Raw genomic sequence first — 7,658 nt, 5'->3', positions numbered from 1 at the left:
AGCCCAGGAGGCAGAGATTGCAGTGAACTGAGATCACTTCACTGCACTCCAGCCTGGGTGACAGAATAAGATCCCATCTCAAAAAGAAAGAGAGAAAGGAAGACAGAAAAAGAAAGAGAAAAGAAAAGAAAAGAAAGAGGAGGGGAGGGGAGGAGAGGAATGGGATCCTGATATCTGGTATGGGGAAACTTAAGTGGATACATCTGAGAACTTCAAACCTCCAGTTTCCATGGAATGCTCTGGGCTAAAAGAAGTAGCCCTCTTTCCTTGCTAAGAGAAGGGCAGCTGTCCCTTGCCTGGAGACTAGGCAAAGAACCCCCAACAAGGCCTTACAGCAGGATGAAGTGTGTCATCATTGCTGCCCCACATTGACACCAGGCTATGGCTGCATCATGGCCCAAGGTCACAAGCACAATCTGCTCTGGGAGAATGATGTTTTTTCCAAAAATGTTTCAGGGGCTCCCTGGTAATTTAAAAAAAAATCCATACTTAAAAGCAACACACCAATAGAGGCAAGCAAACCATGTTTTTCATAAAACAACTATCAATGGTGATGACACACGGATCTCCCCTTTCAGAACCCTGAGATTCTCAGGGCCGTTACCCTAAGGGCTTTCTGCAGACGAGGTAACTATCAGAATCACATGGAGAAGATCAGAGCCTGGAAGGACATTTGAGATTTTTTTATTTCAACCTTCTTCATTTACACAGAGACAAAACTGAAATTCAGAGAGTTCTGGTTTCTCAAGGCACACCACTAGTCAATAAACACAGAGCCAGAAGCTAGATCCAGCTCAGTGTTCTTTTAAAGCTTTAAAAATTCCTCTCTGCTAGTAAAGCTTACAGCCTGGCAAGAATATAATATATACACACAAATACAGTTATAATGGTGAAAACTTGGAAACAACGTAAATGTCCAACAATACAGGCTTTAATTCTCTATAAAGTGAATATCAGATAGCCATAGAAAAGACATTAAAGACCCAGAAGTGTTGCTAACTGAGCAAAAATACGCCATTTCAGGTCAGATGCAGTGGCTCACGCCTGTAATCCCAGCACTTGGAGGCTGAGGCAGACAGATCACTTGAGGTCAGGAGTTGGAGACCAGCCTGGCCAACACAGCAAAATCACATTGTAAGGTACATGGATGTGCTTTGGTCAAGGAATAGGCCGAGGCAGATAGCCAGGCCTGCATGACTCGAGTTTGGCGTGCAAGCACACAGCTCCACTTGTAATATAACCTGTTTGTGTAAGTTCATACCTGGCTTTATGCCACTATTGTCTGTAAAAGGCATAACTGCCCTGTTGACGTTGTGCATAAGAGACATGGCTCTTTGGGACTTGGCTCAGCTTGGCTCAACATGGCTTGACATGATGAGAACACTGGCACCCAGAGAAAGAGAGAGCCAAAGCTGTCCATTTTGCAGACAGATGGGAGGGAGCCAGGACACAGCTGGGCGTGCTCATGCCCAGAGAGAGAAGGAGTTAAGCTGCTGACCCTGAAGGCAAGAGAGAGCCGGCTATGCAGCTGTGTGTGGGGGCAGCTGGCTCAAGATGCTGAGACAGGTGAACAATGTAAGAGTAAGCTGCTAATAAGAGAGCTAGTGTAAGGAAGCTGTTAATGAGAGCTGCCATTGAATAAAACTATCTTTCACCTGCGTATGTCCCCCCGGAGTGTTCTTTCTGCTCACCCACGCACTCCGCTCAGACTTCAGCATGGGCTGGACCTGGACCCTGGGATCTCACACACATAAAAATACAAAAATTAGCCAGTGTGGTGGCACATGCCTGTAATTCCAGCTACTAGGGTGTCTGAGGCATGATGATAGCTTGAACCCAGGCGGTAGAGGTTGCAGTGAGCCAAGATCACGCCACTGCATTCCAGCCTGTGCAACAGAGCATGACCCTGTCTCAAAATAAATAAAGTGAAAGACCATTTGTCCAGTATAAACTCCTTGAAAATATATACTCAAGCATAGAAAAGTCTAGAAATGTCATCAATGGTAATTTCAGGAAAGAATTCTAAGGTGACATTTTTTTGGTTATCTCCATTTTTTTTTTTTTGAGATAGGTTCTTACTCTGTCACCCAGGCTGGAGGGCAGTGACGTGATCAGGGCTCACTGCAACCTCGACCCCCCAGGCTTAAGCGATCCTCCCACCTCTGTCTCCTGAGTAGCTGGGACTACAGGCACATGCCACCACCCCTGGCTAATTTTTGTATTCTTGTATTTTTTGCAAAGATGGGGTTTTGCCATGTTTCCCAAGTTGTTCTCAAGCAATCTGCCCACCTCGGCCTCCCAGAGTGCTGGGATTACAAGTGTGAGCCACGTGTGCCAGGCCTACATTTTCTTTTCTATAATAGCCATGACCATGGGTTTCATGTACCAACTTTTTTTTTTTTAACAATAATATACAGAGTATACTATGAAAAATGTTCAGAGAAAAAGAAGAATACAAAATTGTAAAAATCACATATAACCAGATTTCTTCTTTTTTTTATTTAAAGCAAGAAAGAAACTAAGTAGACTGTCCAGGAAGATGGTTACTTCCACTTTGTGTTTTTCTGCTGAACTCATTAGGAACTCTAAAAAGTTCCAGGAGTAGAATCGCAGGGTCAAAGTATGCTGGCTTTAACTTCTGATTCAGAGAATCCTAACAACTTACACTGTCACCAGCAAGGTCTTTGACTACATGAGCGACTCTCACCTTAAAGCATTTCTCATCTGACATTAGCTGCTCGGCTTTCCGCGGATATATTGACTCCAGAAGGCTTCTTGAGTTCTGTGTGTTCAGCTGGCCTCCGGTGGCCCCATTATTGTTTTCTGCCAGGTAAAGGTCAGTGTATCTGTATACACTGATCTGTATACATCAGTGTATACAGATCTCATCACTCATGATATGCTGCAGCTGGAATCAAGCAAAGGCAAGTTGTTAGTGAACACGGAAAACATTTCTCCATTACACAGTCAATGTTCCTTTGACGGATCCAGTCACTCAACTCAAAAAAGGTTTTGGGTTTTTTTGGCTGGCAATTTTAGAAAATTCATCACAAAAACCACTGTATCATTTTTGGAGAATAATCAAGCTAAGATTTTCAACCATATCAGTGATTCATTGTAAAACTTTCATATCTATTTAAAATAAAAACCATAGAGAACTCAGGTTAATGTACTGTTTATTTAAAATTCTAAGGATCTTTAAATAATTTTCCATAGGTTATATATATATATATATATATATATATATATATATATTTTGTTGTTGTTGTTGAGGCGGAGTATCGCTCTGTCGCCCAGGCTGGAGTGCAGTGACCGGATCTCGGCTCACTGCAAGCTCCGCCTTCCGGGTTTACGCCATTCTCCTGCCTCAGCCTGCCCAGTAGCTGGGACTACAGGCGCCCGCCAGCACGCCAGGCTAGTTTTTTTTTTTGTATTTTTTTAGTAGAGACGGGGTTTCACCATGTTAGCCAGGATGGTCTCCATCTCCTGACCTCGTGATCCGCCTGTCTCGGCCTCCCAGAGTGCTGGGATTACAGGCTTGAGCCACTGCGCCCGGCATAAAATGCATTTTTATTGCATTTTAAATGATTTTAAAATGCATTTTTATTGCATTTTAAAATCATTTAGAATTTGCTTTCATACATATTCTCTCTCATTTGATCCTCATAACTGCCCTGGGAAGCAGGTTGGAGAGAGTTGAGGCCTGTTAGGAGACAGATTTACACAATGCATAAGAAAGCTCACTGTGAGTCACGTGAGGAGGGGACACTTGGAGAATCATGAATGCAATATCTATGTCTATATTCCCAGCCCAACTACAAAGCCTGAAACTCATTAGGTATTTAAGAAATAGCTGCTGAATTATTGCCCACGGGCGCTCAGCTGAAGAAGCAGGGTTGGGACTAACAGTCAAGCTTCCTGACTCCTAGCCCAATACTTCTCCAAACACACCACCTATTTTTCTATATCTGATGGAAAGTACTGTGCTTAAGTTGTGCATAATGTTAACTCACTTTTAATACAGGGCAATCATGATTGACCATATGTAGTTTTCGTGACAATCTTAGGAAACTAATGACTAGAAAGTTGAACCTTTCAGAGTTCCCATTCTCACGTCATATGCTATTTCTATTTTGAAATAAAAATCCTTCCAAATGAAACTTTATCCATTAAAATGACAGAGAAGTGAAAAATAGATAAAAGAAGAAAGCAAAATGTTAATTTCAATATCAGCCAGGCGTGGTGGCTTATGCCTGTAATCCCAGCACTTTGGGAGGCTGAGGTGGGCGGATCACGAGGTCAGGGGATCAAGACCTCCTGGCTAACACAGTGAAACCCCAACTCTACTAAAAATACAAAAAGTTAGCTGGGTGTGGTGGCAGGCACCTGTTGTCCCAGCTACTTGGGAGGCTGAGGCAGGAGAATGGCGTGAACCCGGAAGGCGGAGCTTGCAGTGAGCTGAGATCGCACACTGCACTCCAGCCTCAGCGACAGAGCGAGACTCCATCTCAAAAAAAGAAAAAAAAAAAATTCAACATCAATTTGTCTATTTTACTTTAAAATTATAACCACCAAGCCATTCTATTTTTAGGGAGCTACATTCCCTGTGAAGTGTTAGAAACTGTGATAACTATTTATTCTTAACTTTAAGTCCTAAATGACCAGTATGTGTATTAGTAGATAACTGGACACAGAGCAAGGTCAGAAGGGTGACTGAGTGTGGCAGAAAGGGCAGTATCTCCAGCAACCACAGATGGATAAATGACAATGAGTCCAGATAATGGATTCTGATACAACCATTCAAATAATGCTTATGAGTACTCGATAACATAGGGAAAAGCTTCTGATACAGTGTTGCAGAGAGAAAAAGGCAAGGTGGAAAAAATATATGGAAAACATGACTTCAATCATGCATACAGATGCTTCCACTTTATACTTCTTTTTTTTTTTCTTTTTTTTTTTTTTGAGACAGGATCTCACTCTGTCACCCAGGCGGAGTGCAGTGGCATCATGATCTCGGCTCACTGCAGCCTTGACTTCCTGGGCTTAAGCAAGCTTCCCCCTCAGCCTCCTGAGTAGCTAGGACTACAGGCATGTGCCACCACACCCAGCTAATTTTTTGTATTTTTAGTAGAGATGAGGTTTTGCCGTGTTGCTCAGCCTGGTCTCAAACTCCTGAGTTCAAGTAATCAGCCTTCCTCGGCCTCCTAAAGTGCTGGGATTACAGGCATGAGTCACCGCCTCTACTTTATACTTTCTTGTTGAAGTAGACTGTATTACTGATGCCCCCCCGCCACACCCTGTTTTTGGATATCCGGCCCCTCCTCGAGTCTCTGGAAAGGGCAGCGCTACACATCCAGGGACAACTATGGAACTCCCACCCCCACTGCTAGGCAGATCAGATTCTCTATCCTCTCATTGGAAATGACCCAGAGATGTTTGATAGATGTTTTGCAGAGGAACATCTGTATGGAAAGGTCCAGTAACACTGGGACCAGGGCTACTGCCAGGGCAAGCCAAAGCCTGAGAGGCTGGAGGAGCCTGGAGCACGTGCCAGGCAGAGCAAAGCACAAGCATGGAGCACAGGTCCAGAGAAAGGCATGCAGGAGAGAAAAATAACCTCCCAGCCCAGTCCTTCCATGGTGTGATCATATGTTGAGTTCTGTATTTAGACTTCTGTGAGATTACCTATTGTATTCTTAATACAAATCCCTCTTAAGCCAGCCAGAATAGGCTAAGATAAATGTAATTTTACTTGGCTGGAGTGCAATGGTGCAATCACGGCTCAGTGTAGTTTCAACTTCTTGGGCTCAGGTAATCCTCCCACTTCAGCCTCCCAAGTAGTTGGGACTACAGTCATGAGCCACCACACCCAGCTAATTTTTTGTATTTGTCTCATAAAAATATTATGTTTTTCAGAAGAAATCTTACATATTATACATTGAAAATCACTGAATGCTTTTTCTTCATCTTTTTTTCTGTGAATGTGTAGGTGTTTGAGTCTCTTGTATTTTTTCTTTTACACAGGATATGGGCTTTTTGAAAACTCTTTCATTATCTTCATCATCATTATTCATTACAGCCACTTCAGATTTTCCTCTCTCCAAAAACGTTGATGTGCAAACTGGTGTGGGGCCCTGGGTATCCGCAGTCTTCTCAGGAGAGTCAGGAGTGCCTAAAACTTCTTCTTCTTCTTACATAAAACCTGACCTTTTGTAGACATCTGACGATTTGTTTTTGAAATACTTTCCATTTTCTGTAAAATCAAAGGAGGAAAATCATAATGAATTCCTTTTCAAGCTAATTTCTTCCTGAGTAATCTTTCTTTCTTTTAAATCACCCCTCCATCTGCAGCTTTTCTGTAAGTGCCGATTCTGGTTATATGCTTCACTGATGGATATGATGGCTGCTTAAATGGAATATCGCAGTCTTTAAAGAGTTCTTTCTGACTTTCTCAGGTGGCATAAAATGACACTCCGAGAGTCTTTCACCAAACAGGTAGTTGTTCATCATTTCAGCAACTATCTTGGCAATATCCTCAGACTCACACTCCACACTTGCATAGCCTTTGCTATTTCCAGTCCTTTTCTTTCTGGATAGTCTGAACCTTGTAACAGTGCCACACTGGGAGAAATAGAATAGGATCTGGGTTTCGTTCAGTAGGTTAGGTAGGTGGTGCACATACACTACTCCAGGAATAAGTTGTTCTTGTTTGTTTTCCCAGGCTATGTGCTTGTGAACCTGTGCCATGTCTTTTTGAAACTTGGCATCTTCCTGCAGGTTCAGTGACAGGATTGGCCCAGCCAGGTCAGAAAAGGCCACCATGCCAAAAGTAGCGACACCAATTCCATGCAGTTCTCCCAGAAACACCCATTTTCTTGTATTTTTAATACAAGCAGGGTTTCGCCACATTGCCCTGGTCTTGAGCGATCTGCCTGACCTGACTCCCAAAGCACTGGAATTATAGGCATGAGCCACCATACCCACCCTTGACTTTGAAATATATGTTGTACATCCAGTCAGCAGTGAACTCTGGGGAAACACCAAAGATGAGGACAATGAGAGAAGACATACCTCTGATTAAAGGAGTAAAGAAGAGATGCTTGAACTTATGTTTTAAAACATTACTGCAGGCTAGACACAGTGGCTCATGCCTGAGTCACAGCAGTTTGGAAGGCTAAAGTGGGTGAACCGCTTGAGCCCAGAAGTTTGAGACCACCCTGGGTGACATGGCAAAACCCCATCTGTACAAAAAATACAATAAATTAGCCAGGCGCAGTGGTGCCTGTGGTCCAAGCTACTCATGAGGCTGAGGTGGGAGGTTGAGGCTACAGTGAGCTGAGATCCACCACTCCACTCCAGCCTGGGTGACAGAGTGACACCCTGTCTAAAAAAATAAAAATAATAATAATAATTCACTGTTTTGGGGTTTGGGGTTTTCTGGATGAAACCTCTGTTTCCACTTAAAAAAAAAAAGGTGGAGACAGTATGTATTACTGATTCAAAATCATAACCAGATGATTAGAGTAAATAATTGTATCTATTGTTTCAAAAACCAACCTCAGGATTATTAAAAGTTAGTTTTATTGGATTTTTTTTAAAGCTGAATGATTCACTTAGGTTTGTCACTTCCAAGCCCATGTTTTACTACTTTGTAA

The 7,658-nt window shown here is 42.8% G+C and overlaps 1 pseudogene across 1 annotated transcript; it reads right to left on the bottom strand.

The window, feature by feature from the left end:
• Positions 1-664: 664 nt before the first annotated feature.
• On the bottom strand, positions 665-7,227 carry LOC103231112 (MKI67 FHA domain-interacting nucleolar phosphoprotein pseudogene; annotated as a pseudogene). Its single transcript, XR_005236854.2, has 2 exons — positions 5,932-7,227; positions 665-2,908 (listed from the first exon to the last, which is right to left on the bottom strand). The product of XR_005236854.2 is annotated as an MKI67 FHA domain-interacting nucleolar phosphoprotein pseudogene (transcript).
• Between the last annotated feature and the right edge of the window lie 431 nt (positions 7,228-7,658).

This window comes from Chlorocebus sabaeus, chromosome 29 (genome assembly GCF_047675955.1).
Source record: "Chlorocebus sabaeus isolate Y175 chromosome 29, mChlSab1.0.hap1, whole genome shotgun sequence".
In the NCBI taxonomy this organism is placed as follows: domain Eukaryota; kingdom Metazoa; phylum Chordata; class Mammalia; order Primates; family Cercopithecidae; genus Chlorocebus; species Chlorocebus sabaeus.
This window is presented reverse-complemented; position numbering and strand designations above follow the sequence as displayed.